This window comes from Microtus oregoni, unplaced genomic scaffold (assembly GCF_018167655.1).
Source record: "Microtus oregoni isolate MIOR12 unplaced genomic scaffold, Mior012 000005F_ref0000423, whole genome shotgun sequence".
Lineage (NCBI taxonomy): Eukaryota > Metazoa > Chordata > Mammalia > Rodentia > Cricetidae > Microtus > Microtus oregoni.
This window is the reverse complement of record NW_024543064.1, coordinates 49,257,501-49,277,613: the sequence shown is the minus strand read 5'-3', so window position 1 is coordinate 49,277,613 and position 20,113 is coordinate 49,257,501. Positions and strand designations below refer to the sequence as shown.

Below are 20,113 nucleotides of genomic sequence, written 5' to 3'. Positions count from 1 at the left end.
CACGTTTAACACTTAAAAAAAAATTGGTATCATCTGCAATTCCAGATTATGCCAATCAGAAGCATGATCAGAATCACCTGTAATCTGGAAAATCAAAGATCAAATAAAAAAGATCTAAGATGTGTTTCTGTTGCAAGACCCGCAAATCTTAAGAGGAAGAAGGAATCCTACTCAAAAGTGCAAAGGTAGGTCCGGAAGCGGCTCTTGGATGCAACACTTCCGGTCACTGCATTTGCGATCAGCTTAGCTTAGCGCTTGATCTCACTTCGTGCAGCTCTACCTCAGGCACTGAGCTGCTCTCCTTAGAGTCCATCAGTTGTGTAGTCGGCCACAGGCCATGATTTAGGAATGAAGCGAAGTCCTTACCCCTTCTGGTTCAGGTTGCCCTGAGTAGCGTTTGCTTTCTTGTCTTATCGAGAGGACACAGACTAAGGTTCCTATCAGCTGGGTGTAGCTCTTAATGATCCTCCGCCGCGACACTTAGCTGGAAACAGTCCTGTGACCTAGTGCTCCTTCATCTGTGAACAAGATGCACAAACAATGTTTGTTGCCGCCTGTGTCTCATTAATTTAATTAGGAGCAACCCCCATGGCCTTCATTACGGTCAAGGTTCTCTGGTGTGATGTTAACTACTGAATAAGTTTTGACATTTATCTAAATTTTTAAGGGGGGGGGGAGACTATCAAACACATCTATGTGTGTTTTATGTACTAAGGATAGCTAAACGTGTAAAAATAAGAAACTAAGATGATACGAAGGAAAATCACCTTAATAAGAAGAATGAATAAAAGCTATTTCTCGTGATTTCTTCTTTAAATGCCATTTTTTTTTTCATCTTCTCACAGTAGCTTCTTTTGAGCAATCTCCACCTCTCCACTCTTTTGTTCGTTGGGGAGTCTGTCCTTTCACAGTGCTGCCTGAAGTATGGCGCCCGTGACCCTGGGCGTCTTGGCCCCTGCACCGGAAGCCAGAGGTGGTTGTCTGCAGAGAACTGACCAAGCAGGGAACCGAGTGTCAGCGCTGTCAGTGTTTTCTCACCGGCGGCGTCTTCAGGGTTTGGGGGCTGCAGAAGTCACACCACCTGTTTGCTTTCAAAACATTTGTTTTAAAGTTTAAAATTACGAGAGCAAATGAAATATCACGACACATACATACTACAGAATCGAACCCCAGTTCAGGGATTTATGTCTTTTCAGAATGTGGACCCTTCAACCAAAAGCCCCCTTACTGGCGGATAATAAATTCTCCCTATCTGCTTTCTCTTGGAAAACAAGAGAAAAATCCATTTCGAGCACTGTAATATAGTATTTATTGATACCTGCAAAACATTATGTGAATCTACTTAGACACCAGCACTTTCAATTACAGTGTTAGGCACCTTTTAAAAGAAGATTTTTAGAAGCTTTCGACGGTAGACTTTTGTCTTGTTGAATGAACTTCAGCTACACTAAATTTTAAGTAAATTTGTGATGACTGAGCAATATACATTGGCTGAGCTAGAATCCAATAACCCACAGGACAAATTAATTTTCAACAAAAAGGGCAGAACCCTCCAGTGCCATGAGTATATGGAGTCTCATTCTTCCTCTCTGGAGCCATCTTTGCAAATCACTACAGCTATTCATAATCCGAATCCGTCTCCGTTAGCAGCAGAAAGCTCTTTTCTCATGGCAAAACAGAGAATGACATTCATTAGTGCTAACTTGCGTAAGCTACCTTAAATTTATTGGTGCTCTTCCACTTACCTAGGTGAGAATTCCTTTGTCTCCTGCTACAGGGAAATTCCAACTATACTGCTTAAAAATATCAATTGCCACTTTTCTCACAACTTTTGGCAGTTTACTTTATTTTAGAAGTAAAACTGGTGGTTCAGGTTTTAAGACTTCCAATGGGTGTTGTTTCAATCATATTTAATAGGTGCCTAGGATAGCAACGCGATTAGGTGTAAGTTCTGTGCTGTGCTCGCGCGCGCGCGCGCGCGCACACACACACACAGACACACACACACACAAGATCCCTATTTCCATCCATGTAATCCGTGTACTGCTGGCGAGGTGGTGGGGAAACTAGCCTTTTCACGGTAGCCGTGGCATTACCTGCTAACTGTGGGCAGACTATAAACCACCCGGTCTGTGCCCTTGCTGTATTCAAAGCTTGATCAAAAAGAGAGGAGATGCTTAGAGGATGTAGCATTGCACTGTCCACAAACTACCCCAGGCTTTTGCATCAGTCAGTGGGACACAGCCTTATATGCTCCTGGTCTTCCGACTGGAGTCTTTCTTTTGTTGGTCAGTATTTCTTTCCAGGCTTTAAAGAACTGGTTAAAAGGCTGCCTGAGGGATCATGTTATTACATCGTTAGGGACTATACTTTTTTTTTCTGTCCCCTCCCACCCATATCCTGGCTAAAAAGGAATGAGGAGAAACTGAATATACATATATGTGGTGATAAATTGGCTAGTTTGTGTCTAACAAGCAGATCTGTGGCACAGTGGAGCAGGGAGGACAACTAACCCAAGAAATGTCGTTTGTGGTGCGTCTATGTGCAGGAGAGTATGATGTGATTGGCCTGAACTTGAGATGAGCCCCAGGTAGATGTAAAGATTGATGTTAATTTCTGAGTAATTGAGGGAAAAGAAATTTAAGGAAGGCAGACCCCGAAAGACTCATCCACTAACCCTTTTTCTTTTCCCCTGTGACCACATGGCAGGCTGTTAATGTCTGAACCCACACTTTTATTTGCTTTTAGCCATCATTTGTCATAAAGAGAGGTGTTGAGGTGAGTCTTGGCTATGACCTGGAACAAAAGGAGAATTGAATAAGGACCATGGTGTTGTGACCCACAAGTTGCAAAGAATTCTTCTGGTTTTCAGTTATCTTGACTGTTGACAGAGGTTTCTGTCCTGCACAGTCCTGCAGTTGTTCAGTCCCTAAGAAACACATAGAGGTCTACATTAACCATAAACTGGTTGGCCTATTAGCTCAGGCTTCTTATTAACTCTTATAGCTTACATTAGCCCATAATTCTTGTCTGTGTTAGTCACATGACTTGGTACCTTTTATCAGAGAGGCATTCTCATCTGGTTTCCTCTGTGTCTGAATGATGACTGCAGACTGAACCTTCCCTCTTCCCAGAATTCTCCTGTTCTCATTGCCTTGCCTATACTTCCTGCCTGGCTCCTGGCCAATCAGTATTTTATTAAATCAATACAACAGACAAATCTTTACAGGATACAAAACCAATGTACAAATCTTTACAGGATACAAAACCAATGTTCCACAGCACTTCCTCCTTTCCTTTCAAAACAAAAGCTCTGAATCTAATCTCCTTTGTCTAGCTTTCTTCCTGACTAGTATCCATAGCAACGTGTAACCAATACTCCAAAAGACAAACATTCATAATCCATTGTTTTGAGAATGTGAACATAGTTTTCTAGGCTAATTCCTACTGATTGGGGGCACTGATAATCTTATGGGAACCTAAAGACAATTTAGGATTATGGTCAAGTACTGACTGGAATATTCTGTGAGGCTTGACCATCTCAGCTAACAGTCTTGAGGCTATCCTGGATGTAGAACTCAGAGGAAACTCCAACAGAGGTCTTCTGAAATGTTGGATCATCTGGGCCATCCTCTCCTATTGGAGATTCTTCAGCAGGTTTTCCTTAATCAAACCTTATTTTTCTTAATCCAGAATGAACCCACAGCTTCTATTTTTTTTTTTTTGTGGAAACAAAAGCAAAACCTCTTCTCCAAAGTAATGTTATCCTTTGACTTAAATTTTAAAGTCAAAGCATTTTTAAAAAATATATATGTTGTATTAATCCAGCGGCATTTGTTATCAAATGTCTTTTAGCAGCTGTTGTTCCTTCCTCAGTCATCAAACCATTTAAAGACAACACAATAACAAACAGTATCCAGACTCTCTGTATATTTTTCATCTTTCCATGGCTTTATTTTAAACTCTATTTCTTTTATTTTTATTTTTAATTTTTGGTTTTTTGAGAATAGGGTTTCTCTGTGTATCCTTGACTGTCCTGGCACTCACTCTGCAGATCAGGTTGTCCTTGAACTCACAGAGATCCACCTGCCTCTGTCTCCCAAGTGTTGGGATTAAAGGTGTGTGCCACCACACCCAACTACTTTCTATCTCTTTCTTTTTTATTTTAAGGACTATATCCTTTTTCTTTTCTCTCCCAAGCCAGCATATATTTTTAAACATACTCTAAACCATTTAGAGGTTTTTTTTTTAAAAAAATCTGAATCTATCTCTACTGTATATCTCTCTTTTTCTGATCACATGAGTCTTTTATTTGCTAAGTGATATGGCTAGAATTAAAGTCATGGCTTTGATGGCTGGATCTACCCCATTCCTTAGCTTTCTGAGAGCCTAGCTTCATGGTGGAGGTATTGGCCAGAGCCATGTTCATTGCCAGAACTCTATGGAGTTTCAAGGTCCCTGCCACCACCAAGAAGCATGCTGTCTGCTATCCATCAACACCTGTAAGTGTTTTGTGGTGGGGCCTCTTAAAAGAGCTGCAAGGTTTTTTCAGCTAAAGCTGAGTCAGGAAGCCTCTCTTAAATGAGATGTGCTTCTGTTAAGAGTTCTCTGTTTAGAGTTGATTTCTAAAATTACTCTCAGTATCCTTTCTTTCTCAGAATTAGTCACTGCTCCATCTGGGTCATGGTTCTGATCTTTGCTGATTTTTTGTTTGTTTGTTTGTTTGGTATTCATCCGATTGCTCATTCCCAACAGTTCTCTACTACTCCAGATCTAAGCATTCCTTTAAAATTAGAGTTATTTGGGGAAGCTTTTGTCTTATGATGTGAATATAAGAACTGTATTATCCTTCAACACCGAGGGAAGAAGCAATATCTTTTTCTAGGTTGGAAGATGGCCTCACTATGTAGCCCAGGCTGGTCTGGAACTCTCTAGCTTATGGCAGACATGAACTTAGAATCCTCTTTTCTCAGCTACCTAATGCTGGCATTACAGTGCATGCCATCATACCCAGCTTAAAATTACTGAAAAAGAAGGAGAACCTAGTGCCTTGGTAGTAGAACACAGACTCCCTCCCCAACTGACAAGATACATGACCACATTAAACCTGCATATTAGACATTTGTTCAGAACAAAACATTAGGCACATGTCCTCAAGACCAAGCTGTACTTCAGAGCTGACGGACACATTTGGAGGCATGTGCTTGTATCCCCAGTCAGTCATTATAGTCCCTGCAACTGAGGCAGTCATGCATACCGTGCACTGTGGGCATAAAGTCCTGTAAGAACTTGCAAATGTCCCCTGGAACAAGCTATACAGCAGACTGTGCTGTGAGAATGGGGGCTGCTAGCGCTCTGGTACAATAGGTTAGAAACATCCCAGGCTGCTCCCTCCCCTCCAGCTGACTTCCTGTAAAAGGTTTCTACCAGTTTTTCTTATTTTCCCAGGCAGTGTGCACTTTGGAAATACACAACCCTGTCAGGCAGGCCCTTGATATGTGTTCTGTGCAAACTGTTTGTCCCCCTCTACCTTTCTTTTCTCTCTAGGAAATAGTCTGCATTGGTCGTGAAGACTTGTTAGGAATTCTAAATGAGACCCTACTCTTCGTGTCTGCCTGCTTCTTGTGCTTCTGTGTAGATTACGTGCAATGGTCAATTCTTAGTTGGTGTTGTTTGTTTTGTTTTTACTTGGCCCATTAAGGCTGCATTTCTTCATTCCTCTTCCTTCCACACTACCTGGCTTCTGAGCTACCCTGATTCCTGGCTTTCCTCCTCATCTTCACTTTTCCCATCACTCTGTAAGCGTGAGGTGCTCTGGATTCTGTGCTTAGTGTTTTTTTTTCCCTCTTCTGTGCTATCATCTGTGATGATTTCCTTCAGGCTCACATCTGTGAGGCTCATCTTTACAGCAGCCACTCCCAAGGGAAGAACTCCAGCTTGGATGCACCCTGGCACCACCGGCTAGCTGCAGGAGCTCCCCAGTTGCCTAGCAGATAGCGTCTGGACCCCAAGAACAGTGAAGAAGTCTGAGATGGGTAACTGAATTTCAGAAGAATATACATGCTACAATAGAGCCATGTAGAAAGTCACAGAGGTGCCAAATAGGAAGGAAAAAATGAACTCTGGAAGATGGTGGAGGTTATGTAGTTTTTGTTGTTGTCTTTAAATAAACTTATTTATAAAAAAGGCATGCCCAGACAAAGTTATTATCTGAAAATATAAAATAGGATTCCCCCTGACATAACCCACTTTGCAAGGTTGAAGCCAGAGAAGGCAAAGGCATTTTAAACAGTGAGGATAATATTTGGAAGGAAAGATGTAGCTGGGCTTGTGGTGTACACTTTTAGTCTCAGAACTCAGGAGGCAGAGGCCTCTGTGAGTTCAAGGCCAGCCTGAAGGACAAGTCAAGGACAGTCAGAGCTACATAGTGAGATCCTGACTCAAGAAAGAGAGAGAAAGAGAGAGAGAGAGAGAGAGAGAGAGGAAGGAAGAGATTTGTCCCAGTATACCATGTGCAGAAAATTTCCCATAAATTGGCATTCTAGAAGCACAAGGTGTGTGTGTGTGTGTGTGTGTGTGTGTGTGTGTGTGTGTATGTATGTGTTAGTGGGGTGGGTACACATTGAGAAGTCATAGAACATGAGGCTCTAGGTTTTCTATGCATCAAGAGCTGGCACGGTCTATGTGGTCAGTTGGGGAGGGGGCTATAAAAGAAGGAGCATGGCTCTATAATAATTGTGCTTTCTGAAATGACTGTGTGTTGGGAGTGGTTTCTGTCCCACCCAGTCCCGCAGCCATTCAGTCCCAAAGAGACACACAGCTCTACATTAATTGTAAACTAGTTTCCCTATTATCTCAGGCTTCTTATTAACTATTATAAGTTACATTAACTCATAATTCTTGTCTGTGTTAGCCATGTGGCTTGGTACATTTTATCAGTGAAACAGTCTCATCTTCCTCTGTGTCTAGATGACAACTGCAGACTGAACCTTTCTCTTCCCAGAATTCTCATATTCTGGTCACCCCACCTATATTTCCTGCCTGGCTCCTGGCCAACCAGCATTTTATTAAACCAATAAAACAGACAAATCTTTACAGGGTACAAGACAATGGCACTCCCCCACCTTTTTTTTATCTTTTCAAAACAAAAACTCTGAATTTAATCTCCTTTGTTTAGCTTTCTTCCTGACCATTATCCATAACAATTGTAACCAATACTTTAAACAAAGGCAAACATCCATAATCCATTTTTTTGGGAATGTGGGCATAGTTTTCCAGGATACTTCTTGCTGATTGGGGGCACTGACAATCTTATGGGAACCTAAAGACAATTTAGAATTATGGTCAAGTACTGACTGGAATATTCTGTGAGGCTTGACCATCTCAGCTAACAGTCTTGAGGCTGTCCTGGATGTAGAACTCAGAGGAAACTCCAACAGAGGTCTTCTGAAATGTTGGATCATCTGGGCCATCCTCTCCTATTGGAGATTCTTCAGCAGGTTTTCCTTAATCAAACCTGATTTTTCTTAATCAAGAATAAATCCACAGCTTCTCATTTTTTTGTGGAAACAAAAGCAAAACCTCTTCTCCAAAGTAATGTTATCCTTTGACTTAAATTTTGAAGTCAAAACATTTTTTAAAGTATATATGTTGTATTAATCCAGCACCTTTGTTATCAAATGTCTTTTAGCAGCTGTTGTTCCTTCCTCAGTCATCAAACAATTTAAAGACAACACAATAACAAACAGTATCCAGACTCTCTGTATATTTTTCATCTTTCCATGGCTTTATTTTAAACTCTATTTCTTTTATTTTTATTTTTAATTTTTGGTTTTTTGAGAACAGGGTTTCTCTGTATATCTTTGGCTGTCCTGGAACTCACAGAGATCTGCCTGCCTCTGCCTCCCAAGTGCTAGGATTAAAGGTGTGTGCCACCCCACCCTAAACTCACAGGGATCTGCCTGCCTCTAAGTGTTGGGATTAAAGGGTGTATGCCACCACACCCAACTATTTTCTTTTTTTTTTATTTTAAGAACTTTATCCTTTTTCTTTTCTCTTCCAAGCCAGCATATATTTTTAAACATACTCTAAACCATTTAGAGGTTTTTTTCATCTGAATCTATCTCTACTGTATATCTCTCTTTTTCTGATCACATGAGTCTTTTATTTGCTAAGTGATATGGCTAGAATTAAAGTCATGGCTTTGATGGCTGGATCTACCCCATTCCTTAGCTTTCTGAGAGCTTAGCTTCATGGTGGAGGTATTGGCCAGAGTCATGTTCATTGCCAGAACTCTATGGAGTTTCAAGGTCCCTGCCACCACCAAGAAGCATGCTGTCTGCTATTCATCAACACCATTTACGTGTTTGGTGGTAGGGCCTCTTAAAAGAGCTGTAAGGACTACTGAGAACTCAAGAACAATGGCAATGGGTTTTTGATCCTACTGCACATACTGGCTTTGTGAAAGCCTAGGCAGTTTGGATGCTCACCTTACTAGACCTGGAAGGAGGTGGGTGGTCCTTGGACTTCCCACAGGGCAGGGAACCCTGGTTGCTCTTTGGGCTGACAAGGGAGGGGGACTTGATTGGGGGAGGGAGAGGGAAATGGGAGGCAGTGGCGGGGAAGAGACAGAAATCTTTAATAAATAAATAAATAAATAAATAGAAAACTTTTACCCTAGCCCTCTCCTACAGCCATACAACTTTTTGTCTGTGTAGAATGTTTATTTCAAATAAATGCCCATAAATGAAAAAAAAAGAGCTGCAAGGTTTTTTTCAGCTAAAGCTGAGTCAGGAAGCCTCTCTTAAATGAGATGTGCTTATCTCTAGCAAACAGAGCTCACCTGAGAAATGCTGCTACCAAGAAGCCATGTTTAATTCTGTTGTTTTTGTGTCTAGAATTCCTTTCCAAACTCTCTCAGGTTTTAAGTGGATTTAGTTGTCCACATAGGTGACATTTGTTGATTGAGGTTTCTGTCCCACCCAATCCCACAGTCATTCAGTCCCAAAGAAACATATAAAGTTCTACATTAATTATAAACTGGTTGGCCTATTTGTTCAGGTTTCTTATTAACTCTTATAACTTACATTGACCTATAATTCTTCTCTGTGGTAGCCACGTGGCTTGATACCTTTTATCATCGAGGCATTCTCATCTTGCTTCCTCTGTCTCTGGATAACGACTGCAGATTGACACTTTCTTATTCCCAGAATTCTTCTGTTATGGTTGCCTTGCCCCTACTTTCTGCCTGGCTACTGGCCAATCAATGTTTTATTAAAACTACACAAGACCATTGTCCCACAGCATGAGGGTAGTTCAAGCGCTTTGATCATGTGCTCTGCTCCAGCTTCTGCCATGGTCTCTTGCCCTTCAGCCTCTGCCATGACTGTTGTGGCTGATTTAGATATATTTTAGGTTTGCTACTTCATTCTCACGTTGTTAATGATACCATTTTACACTGAGCATATAATTTCCCTTTTACCAGCTGATGCTGTATTAGGATGAGTAAGCCTCCATCCCCCAAAATGCAGTTCTCTTATCATACGCCACCAAATGAAGTGTATATGCATGTGTGCGTGCGTGCATGCATGCATGCATGTGTGTGTATGTGTGTGTATATATAAAAATATACTCATGTGATAGGCCCTGTTGATTTTATAACTTTTCAAGCCCTGGCCAAAAGACAATGTGAAATATAAGTCAGAGCCCTGCTCGAAGGCAGATACACAGTCAGTACTTAATACCCAGAGTCTTGCCCTCTTAACAGTATCCCTGACTTCAACTAGCAGCCTTACACGACTTAAGATGACTTCTGTCTCTGCCTTCATTTTAGCCTTTCTTGGAGTTAGGAGTTGGAGAACAACCCCTCTCCCTGCCCTTGGCCAGGAGTCTTTTCCCTAAAAACATCCCGCCTCAATGACTTCTCTTCGGACTATTGCCTTTTCACACAGAGTTTTCACTGCAGACCTTATACTCATTGATTCAGAGGTGGGTTCAAGGCCGTCACAGGATCAGAAGGTTCTAATTTGATAGTAAGGATGAGGCCTGAGAGATGGCTTGGCAGAATCCTCCATTTTGCCGATGAAAATGCGAGACCAGAGAGGATCAGGGCACTTGAGAGCCCCTCTTGTCAGAGGAGCTACCTGGAAGCCACCGCTCTGGTGCTTGGGAAGGAGAGTGGCCTGGTCACGCTCGGAAAACAGGTCCTGCCTTTCTCAAGATCGGAGAAATCACCGGCGTGTCTACGAGGTGGATTATTATTTTTAACCACTTTTCCACGGCTTCCTCTGGCTCACAGGCTCCTCCAGGCCCCGCCTGTTTCCTGTAAGGAGCAGGATTTCCCAAGCAAACACAGCCATGTTGTTGTTTGTATCTCAACAGCTCTGCTGTGCAGGGAATGAGGGCTCCACACTTGATGAGCCCAGGGACTCCAGTGCCAAGCCTCTGATATATAGTACAGGGACTGCAGGGCATCCGAGTTGTAACAAGCACAAGATGAGCTTGTGGCCTCGGGCTCCTAACCTGCTCCTCAACCCACACTTCAAAGAAAGTTATTACACAGGAGTTAGACTAAATCAAACCAAACTGCAATGTTTGCGCACTGTGACCCATTTTCAGATCTCGGCGCATCTCACCACTGGTCCCTCAGAAACCCAGTCAGGAACCAAACAAAACGACCCCAATGATAATTTAGTTGTAAGTCTTTAAAAAATGAGCCCGGCTGATTTATTTTGAAATTTCAGTTAAGCACGATGTCAAGAAAATCTCGGCGGCTATTTGTCATTTTTCTCCTCTTAGCGTAGTCCGAGCGGGCGGAATAAAATTAGAAGCTGGCTGCTCATAGGCTCCCGCTCTTATTGTAGGCTTTGACTTCACTACTAGGATAGCCGAGATGCTTTGATGACAATCTTCTGCCGGAACACTTGTCATAGCGAGGAAGACCTTTCTTCTGCCACCGGCTCCTTTTATGAGCCTTGTTATACAGCTGCAGGAGGGAACGCGATGGATCATCGAATAGTTAGATATTTCACGTTGGCTAGACCTACTACTCTCTTTTTTTTTCATACCATAACCTGAAAAGCATAAAAAAAATCAGATTTTTCTTTTGTAGTTTTGAAAAATGGAAGGTTCAGCTTTTTGAATTTCAAAAGAAATAAAGCTTATTTATATTTACCTCTCTCTACTATTACGTTTTAAAGGGCTTGATATTTGTTTGTGTGTGCACGTGTGTGTGTGTGTGTGTGTGTGTGTGTGAGTGCAAAAGCTATGGCACATTGTCGCCTATCGTGTGAGCTCTCAGGATGGAACCCAAGTCACCAGGCTTGGCGACAGCCATATTTATACAGAGTCATCTCTTTGGCCCCTATTAAGTGTATTTTGTAGGCCACGTTAGACAATTTTGTGTGGTAGATGTGGCAACTTCCTTTAATCTAATGATTGAATCATTAAGGCCAGTCTCCCAGGTCATTCCACATACATTTCTTGTGTTTCAAAAAACCTTTTAGTTCCAAACTATGGGTCATTGCAGTCTCATGATCATCTAGGGTCAGTTCTGGGAGAGACCAGCAAGGTATGTGAAAAAGGATTCTCAGGACAAGTCATCTTCCCTGGGCCCAGCACTGGTTGCTTAAGGCCAAGGCTAAAGCTATGGCTTTCGGCTTACAGACCTTAAATAGCTCCTTTCTTGTAATAACGGGCAATACAGAGCCCGACAGTGGTGCAGGTCTTTAATCTCAGCACCCAGGAGGCAGAGGCAGGCAGATCTTTGTGAATTTGAGGCCAGCCTGGTCTACAGAGCTAGTTTCAGGACAGCCATGGCTACACAGAGAAACCCTGTCTCCGGGGGGTGGGGGTGGGGTGGGAAGAACATGTAAAAAAAAAGGTGTTGGTAAAAACCAAAGAATTTTGCTTTGGCAGAGATAAAAATAAACTTTTCATTCAGCACATAGTTGATTATTTTTGACAAATGTATACAGTTGTATAAATCACCATTACAATCAAGTTACACGGTATTGCCACACCTAAAGAAGTTCCCCAGGCCTGTGGCAGTCATTGGAATCAGTCATAGTAGTGAGTGTTGCGAGGAGCAGCTGGCAAATGGGTTGAACAGCCGGACAGAGCATGGCCGGTCTAAGGAACGAACAGCCTTGGAGTATTATCTAGATGCCTTATGCAAGGACGTAGTCATTGCTTTATTCAGCCCTTGCGACTCCGTGGAGTCTTCCCTTCTACAGAAAAGCTAACTACAGCCCAGGGAATTTCAGTAGGGAGCCCCATGGTCGCGTCCATCCAGCTTGTGTTTCCCACAGCATTGCTTTCTACAGCCAGCGTTCAGAGAAACAAAAAGTACAGAAAGAAACACAGAAGCCAAGTACGCAGGACCAGGTGCTATATGGTTCCAGTTATCTGAAGTCCCAGAGAAGGTAAAGGTAGTGGTCAAAGGCGGCGCCACGGGCAGGGAAAGGTTTTTAGAATGATGGTTAGAACGTATTGTCTAGAATAGTAATTCCTCGGCTGTGCACATTGCCCAAAACTCAACAACCTGTGTGCTTAAAATTGAACATTAGATATAAACTATATTTCAGTAATGCCATTTTTAAAAGAGAGTATTAGAGGAACACAATGCCGAAAGACTTGGCTGACATCCCTTTGTTCAAAACTCCAAACAGGAGTAGTGAGGTGGCTCACTGGGCAAGGGTGCTTGCTGAGCAAGCCTAACAGCCTGATCACCAGAAGTCATGGGAAAGGTGAGAACTACCTCCTAAGGGTTGTCTTTTGACTGCTTTGTGGGCGCTCGCGTGTGCGTGCGCGCACACACACACATACACACAACAATCGTTTAATAGTTACACCATTATCATGTTTAGAAATATAGCTATTGTTTCCAGGGATATAGTGCAGGGATATTTTTATGCAACTTATACACCGAGAAAATTTTAAATCTGACCAAAGATACATTAGTAGCCACTGTGACTTTGAAATCGAACCAGTAAACTCGATTTTCTTGCACTGAATGACCAATTTAAATATGCGCGTTTCTAAGTCCATTGCAAATGCCTGCTGGCTGAGGATCTGATTAAGCATGGTCCAGAAAGAGCTTGCAAGTAGGACTGTTTACTAACATTTCAATTTCTATGGCTCATTTGTTAGACTTAGAATAAAAAGGTGAGAGGGCTGTTTGGGATTGTCTTTAACCTTGATGATATTTCCACTGAAGCAGCATAATGGCTCTTAATTGCTTAAGTGAGGAGAGCGTGTTGATGTGTCCTTCTTTGGGCTAAGAGCTTTGAGCCTAGACTATTATGCTAATTCAAGCATTATATACACCTAAGTATTTATGAGGCTGACACCGGTGATGTCGCAGGTAAAGGGCTGTGAAATGGTCTGTAAACAGAGAGAATTGATTTGAGGCCCAAAAGCAGTGCTGGTAAAAGTCACAGCCAGTGAACAGCCAACCCTACAATTTCTATCCAGATTGTCAACCTAGGTCAGACCGTGTCAGCGAGGCTGTCGTTGGAGATCAGATGGGTGGCTAAATAATATATAAACCAACCACACAGGCACTTTGATGGTGGCAGTCTAGTCCCATCTGGTATGGCCATGTGTAGATGCATGAACTTTGCTTAGGGACGTTCCCCAGTGCTGTAGTCAATGTGTTGGTATCTGATGAGAGAAAGGCTTTTAGCCAGACAGTAGTGTGGCTTATCCAGGGATTGTGCCGCATAAAGAGACACAGGGAAAGCAAATATCAGAAACCCCAGAGAATAAAACAAGGATGGCCGTCGGATCTCAGTGCTAGATCTTCTGTATCCTTAGCATCATTTGTGTTTCATGTCTTTTCAGTAATAGGATGGACAAATAAGCCTCAAGAAAATTAGGCAAAAAATGGTGGGCAGTAGTGTGTAGTGGTATTTTGTTTATGTTTTAACAAATAAAACCTGCCTGAAAAATCACAGTGCAGAGTTAAGCCACTAGAGGCCAAGGAGTGGCACACACTTTTAATCCCCTCTAATCCCAGCAGAGGCAGAGGGATCTCTGTGAGTTTAAGGCCACCCTGGGGATTTCACACCTTTAATCCCCACCCTGGGGATTTCACACTTTCAATCCCCACCCTAGGGAGGTGGAGTCAGGGAGTGGCTGGGCAGAGAGTATATAATGCCAGAGGAGGCAGGGGTTCATTGCAGTCAGAAGTTTGGTGGAGAGCGTTGCTGTCTGAGGATTGCCGCTCCAGTCCGAAGAGAAGTCCGAGGAGAAGTCGATCTGAGGACAGAATTGCTCTTTGGGTCTGAGCGTCGGTAGAGGTAAACGTTCCTCTCCTGGCTGTCCACACTGCTTCTCTGATCCTTCAGCTTTTAACCCTCTAACGTCTGACTCCAGGTTTCATTTATTAAGACTATCAGAATTCATGTGTTTTATTAGTGTTGCGCTCTTGGATTGCTTAGCAGTTATGACTTAAACATATTTCTGTTAGCTAGAGTGGAGTTTGAGGATTCTTGAAGACAGGATCTTGCCCCATTTCGGTCTGAGGCAGAGCGTCTTTGAAGAGACGAATTACATCAGAGCCCCAGGGGCTAACTTCAGACCCTGTCAACTCGGTCCCTGAGCTGCAAACGTCAGCGGTTACCAAGGTGCCTAGCACGCAGAAGCCTCTGCCACAATGCCCTGCGTGCACTATAAATTTGCCTCTAAACTCAACTACGAAATCATCATCTTTGATGGGCCCCATATCTCCCTCTGTGACTTAAAGAAGCGGATTATGGGGAAAGAAAAGCTGAAAGCTACCAATAATGATCTTCAGATCACCAGCGAGCAGACGAAAGAAGAATATACCGATAATGCGCTAATTCCTGAGAACTCTTCTGTAATTGTGAGAAGAATTCCTATTGTGGGTGTTTGTTCCACAAGGAAGACATCTGTGATAAGTCAAGTTGCCAATCTGGCTGAAACCAATGCTTCTGAGGAAGATAAAATTAAAGCAATGATGTTGCAATCTAGCCAGATGTACAGCCCAATCAATTACGTGAAGAAACCTCTTCATCCGCGCCTTCCGTCTCACATCCGTTTCCATCGTGATAAACCTGGTCATTACAATAAGAATTGGGCAACAAACAGGTATCAGAACTTTGGCCGTAGACTCAGAAAGAGCTCTGGAATCCCTCGAAGCTTCATGATGGAAGTGAAAGACCCTAACATGAAAGGGGTAATGCTTATGAACACTGGCAAATACGCAATCCCGATGATAGATGCAGAGGCCTATGCGATCGGGAAGAAACAGAAACCACCCTTCTTACCAGAGGAACCATCATCATCTTTAGAAGAAGACGATGCTATCCCAGATGAGCTCATGTGCCTCATCTGCAAGGACATTATGACTGATGCTGCTATCATCCCTTGTTGTGGAAACAGCTACTGTGACGAATGTATTAGGACAGCACTCCTGGAATCAGATGAACATACGTGTCCAGCATGCCATCAGGACGATGTTTCTCCTGATGCTTTAGTTGCTAACAAGTTTTTACGGCAGGCCGTTAATAACTTCAAAAATAAAACTGGCTATACGAAACGTCTACAGACACAGTTACCTCCACCGCTTCCCACGATAGCATCACCAGGACAGCACAGCGAAAGCTCACAGAGGACTCAAGGCCCATCACTGCCAGCAACACCAGTTGCTGTGCCTGGTTCACCACCTCCTTTGGATCCACCGCCTCCCCATATGTGGCCTCTTCCTTCATGTGTACCTCCCCCACAGTACTCTCTTCAATTTCCTCCTGGCCTGCCCCCTCCTGCAGGATACAGTGTCCCTCCTCCAGGGTTTTCACCAGCTCCTGCCAATATACATGGGGTGTCGCCAGGATTTCAGACTGCTCATTCAAATATCATCCCTACAACGCAAGCACTACCCTTGTCCAGGGAAGAATTCTATAGAGTGCAACGACAACTAAGGGAAGAGGAAAAGGAAAATTCCAAGCTAGAGCTGGCAAATAATTTTGCTAAGGAATTGGTGGAATACAAAGAGATTCAAAAGGCGCATAGGCGCTCATCTTCCAGAAACTCACACAGTTACTCCAAGTCAAGATCTGTCTCCACACGGTCCTGCTCTTACTCTCGATCCTTCAGCCGCGTGCATTCTAGCTCCTATTCACGATCACCTCCGTACCCCAGGAGAGGCAGAGACAAGAGCCGTAATGACCGCTCACGGTCCCGATCTCGTGGCTATCACCGATCTAGGTCAAGGTCACCTCAATATAGATGTTACCATTCACGGCCAAGATCTCCTCAAGCATTTAGGGGACAGTCTCCCACTGAACGTAATGTATCTCGAGGGGAAATAAAGCATGGGTATTTTAATAGATACCGAGAAGTTCTACCCCCTTATGACACCAAAGACTATTACAGATGGAGTGTTGACTTTAGAGACCCATTTGAGAAAGAACGCCACCAGGAATGGGAGAGATACGAACAGAACTACAAAGGGTATGCTGTGGGAGCTAACAGAGAGCACCTCCCTCCAGAGACACCTCTTCATATCAGAAATTCACCCTTCATAAGAGGACGCAGAGAAGACTATGCTGCTGGACAAAGTCATAGAAATAGAAATGTAGGTGGCGGCTATCCAGAAAAGCTTTCAACAAGAGATAGTCACAATCAGAAAGATAATGTCAAATCAGAAGAGAAGGAGAGTGATTCCATTCCAGGAGACAATAAAGAAAACAAGCATAAGAAACACAGAAAACAAAGAAAGAGGGAGGAGAGGGAGAGCTTACAGAACCCCAAACTGTTAGACACGCCCAGGAAATCCAGGGAGTCGTCAGGCGTCGATGACACGAAGAGAGATACACTGTTTGTTCTCCCACGTAGAGATGATGCCACACGGGTTAGGGGTGAACCGATGGAGGCAGAATCTACCAGTTCCAAATCAGTGTCTGAAACAGACAAGGGAGAAAAAGATAAGACAGAAGTTAAATTTGACAAAACCAAACGGAAAAGTCATGGGTCTGCTACAGCCAAGAAGGAAAGTCATTAAGACCATGGAGGAATATGATATTGATAATACAGCTCCTGCTGGAGATGTTATAATTAGGATCCGGGTTCCTCAGTCCGAATGGGATAGAGATGACTTTGCATCTGAAAAAGACATTAAATCCACACAACCGATACAGAGTGTAGGGAAACCATCTAGTACTATGAAAAATGTTACTGTAAGGCCCTCAGGTACAGTCAAGGACACTGAGGAAGAATTGCAGTCAGAAAATCCAGAAGCTCACCAAGGAGGTGAGCCACAAAATGACATAGCATGCGGCCAAAAGCTCAAAAGGCTCTTGCGTCCAGTGAGAAGGGGAAAACAAAAGACAGGGACCACTCAGTGTTAGAGAAGGAAATCCCCGACAGTGCCCATCCAGAGAAGGAGAGCACCATGGACCGTCTGAATGAACGAGGAAATTGTAAGAACCTGTCTCAGTCTTTCAAAGAGACCAGGACTTCAGATAAGCGTGAATTCATTCGTGGTTCCTCAAATAAAGACTTTACTCCTGGTAGAGACAAGAAAACAGACTATGACAGCGGAGAATATTCCGGCTCCAGCGAAGAGATGAGTGACGTGAGCTAGCAAGAAGAAAGGACTCTCTTCCTCTGTGAAGGACAAATGTTTTAATTGACTTAATTGCTAAGTCATCTGTATTAAACTCTGTTATAGTGCAAAGAAATCCCAGCCTTGTAAATAATAAATGGAATACCCTGTGTTACACTTAAACTATTTGCTTCTTGATTATTTCGTTTTTACATCAGAGCTTTATAACGAACTTTTGTACAGAATTGTCAGTTGTGACCATGGAACATGAGAGGTTTTGCTAGGGCCTATTATTTTTAACCACCATTAATTAGTTGGGGTGGAGTTTACTGTACTGTGAAATTTCCACATTTGAATTTTTTTTTAATTGCCTGGCAAAGGCTGGTATCAGTTCAGAAATATCAGCAGAATGATTTGCTGAACTCATTACAGCCCCGTAATGTCACTTTTTGATTACAATAAAAGTTTTCAGTAAACTTTAAAAGAAAATTCTATCAGTAGACACCTAATCAGACATTGTGAAGAAATTCAGAACTGTGAGTAATGACATTTAAAGTGATACGGTATGAAGCCAGGTCAATATAACCATCAGGTGGCTTTTGATTTCCCTTTTCGCTGTTTTCTTTATCATATACATTAACGGAAAGGTTTGGCTTTAATTTTAATCAGCTCAGGGGCTCAATAGTATTACATTTTCTAAAACTTTAACACGTGCGGTCACCTCAAGTATGACATAATCGATAGTTACAAAAACGTCTGTTTCAAAAAGCTGGTATGCTATGTGTCCATTTTAAAATGCTTAAATATGCTCACGTGACCTGCTTTGGTTGTAAGCGAAAGAGGTTTCCCAATTTCTTTAATGACCGGCTTGAAGTCAGGGTTTCTTTAAGGCTCTGGACACACAGCCGTTTGTTTCAGAGCTCTTGTTATTTTATTCCCGTGGAGGCAGAATAAGCCAGTAATAGGACTTAGACCTTTTTTAGGATAATTTTGTTTCAATCCTTCCAGGGACAAGACTGATTTAACTCATTCTGAACAATAGTACCAGATTATTCATTAAGGCATCTGAGGGCGTTCAGAGTCTCTGAGTAACCCATTCAGGTCCCACAGGTAAGGGTTCCATCAGAGTGGTCAGTCCCAGAGAAGAGCTTTGAGATCTCATCTCCAAGTGTATCGATTCTGATAGGTTAATGGGAGTTGCTTGGAGGAAGTTACTCCAGAACTCTGGAGGGGCTTTGTGTAGGATTAGCAGGGAAGCTGCTATGCTCCATTAGGAATGCCTGCTGTAGTGAAGGAGTGGAAGAAGGGAACATTTCACTCGGGGCACGCCATTTGAAGTGAGTACACTGTGCGTTCTTCCCTGGCATAGTTGGACCAGTCCAGATCATTACGTCCCGGGGTCCATTTCTATTCCCGTTTTTCTGTCTCTGTCCCACTGTGTCTCTGTCTATCAGTCTGTCTCTTCCCCTCCCCTCTCCTTCTATCTCCTCCCCTCTCTCTTTCTCTCCTCCTCTTTTCATGGGAAAAGAGGGAATAAGAGATCTTCCTGAGAATTATACACAATTCCTTGAACAAATATGCCAAGCAGTTGTTAAGTACTAGACACTTGCCAGGTATGTATGAAGAATAGGCATAGGTGGTCTCTCTTATTTGTTTAAAATTATTTTACTAAATTAGAATATGAAAACTCACTAAAATCAACACACTAGCTATTGATCCCTTGCTTGACAAAGCTATATTTTAAATATAGATTTATTTGTAGTTCATTTTATGTGTATGGGTGCTTGCCTGCATGTTTGTACATGCATTTTGTGCATGACCGATGCCTACAGAGGCCAGAAGAGGCTATTCAGTTACAGGTGGTTGGGGGCTGCGGTGTAGGTGCTAGAAAATGATCCAGGTCCCCTCTACAGGGCGGCAAACACTCTTAACCTCTGGACCATCTCTCCGGCCTCACCTTGCTGTTTGTATATGCACAGGAATGTGGTGATGTTTTATATTTTGTCAATATAATTTCTCAAACATTTGCTAATGATTACCAAGTGTCATTATATAGTTTCGTTAATGCCTTATGCCGCATTTTGGAGAATACTGATGGATACGATCTTTAAATCACTCTTTAGATTTAATTCTCACACACACCTGGAAAGATGGATATGAACGCCAGAGAAGGCTTTGGGGACCTGGAGAAGTTACCTCGTTACTAAGGTTACAGGATTAAGACATGATTACTCCCAGAAAAGGATTGCACGACACTGACTTCAAATTCCAATACTAGTAAGATGGCAGGCATACTACATCACTGTTGCCCCTGTTCTGTATGCTCTCTTGACCATTAAATGCTTTCTGTGTGGTACTGGGTATCAAATCCAGGACCTCAAAGAAGCCATGGCTCTCCCTGAGCTACAGACCAAGCCCCGCCCCCTTCTTTCACCTTTCATTTCAAGACAGGTCTTGCTAGTTTCCCAGGTGTCCTTGTACTTGTGATCCTCTCAGAGTAGCGGGAAAGCAGACCTGAGCCAGAGGGCCTGGCTGAGGCATGAT

At 42.8% G+C, this 20,113-nt stretch overlaps 1 pseudogene; it reads left to right on the top strand.

Annotated features, from left to right (window-relative positions):
• Positions 1 to 14,656: 14,656 nt before the first annotated feature.
• On the top strand, positions 14,657 to 17,637 carry LOC121447882 (annotated as a pseudogene).
• The last annotated feature ends 2,476 nt before the right edge of the window (positions 17,638 to 20,113 follow it).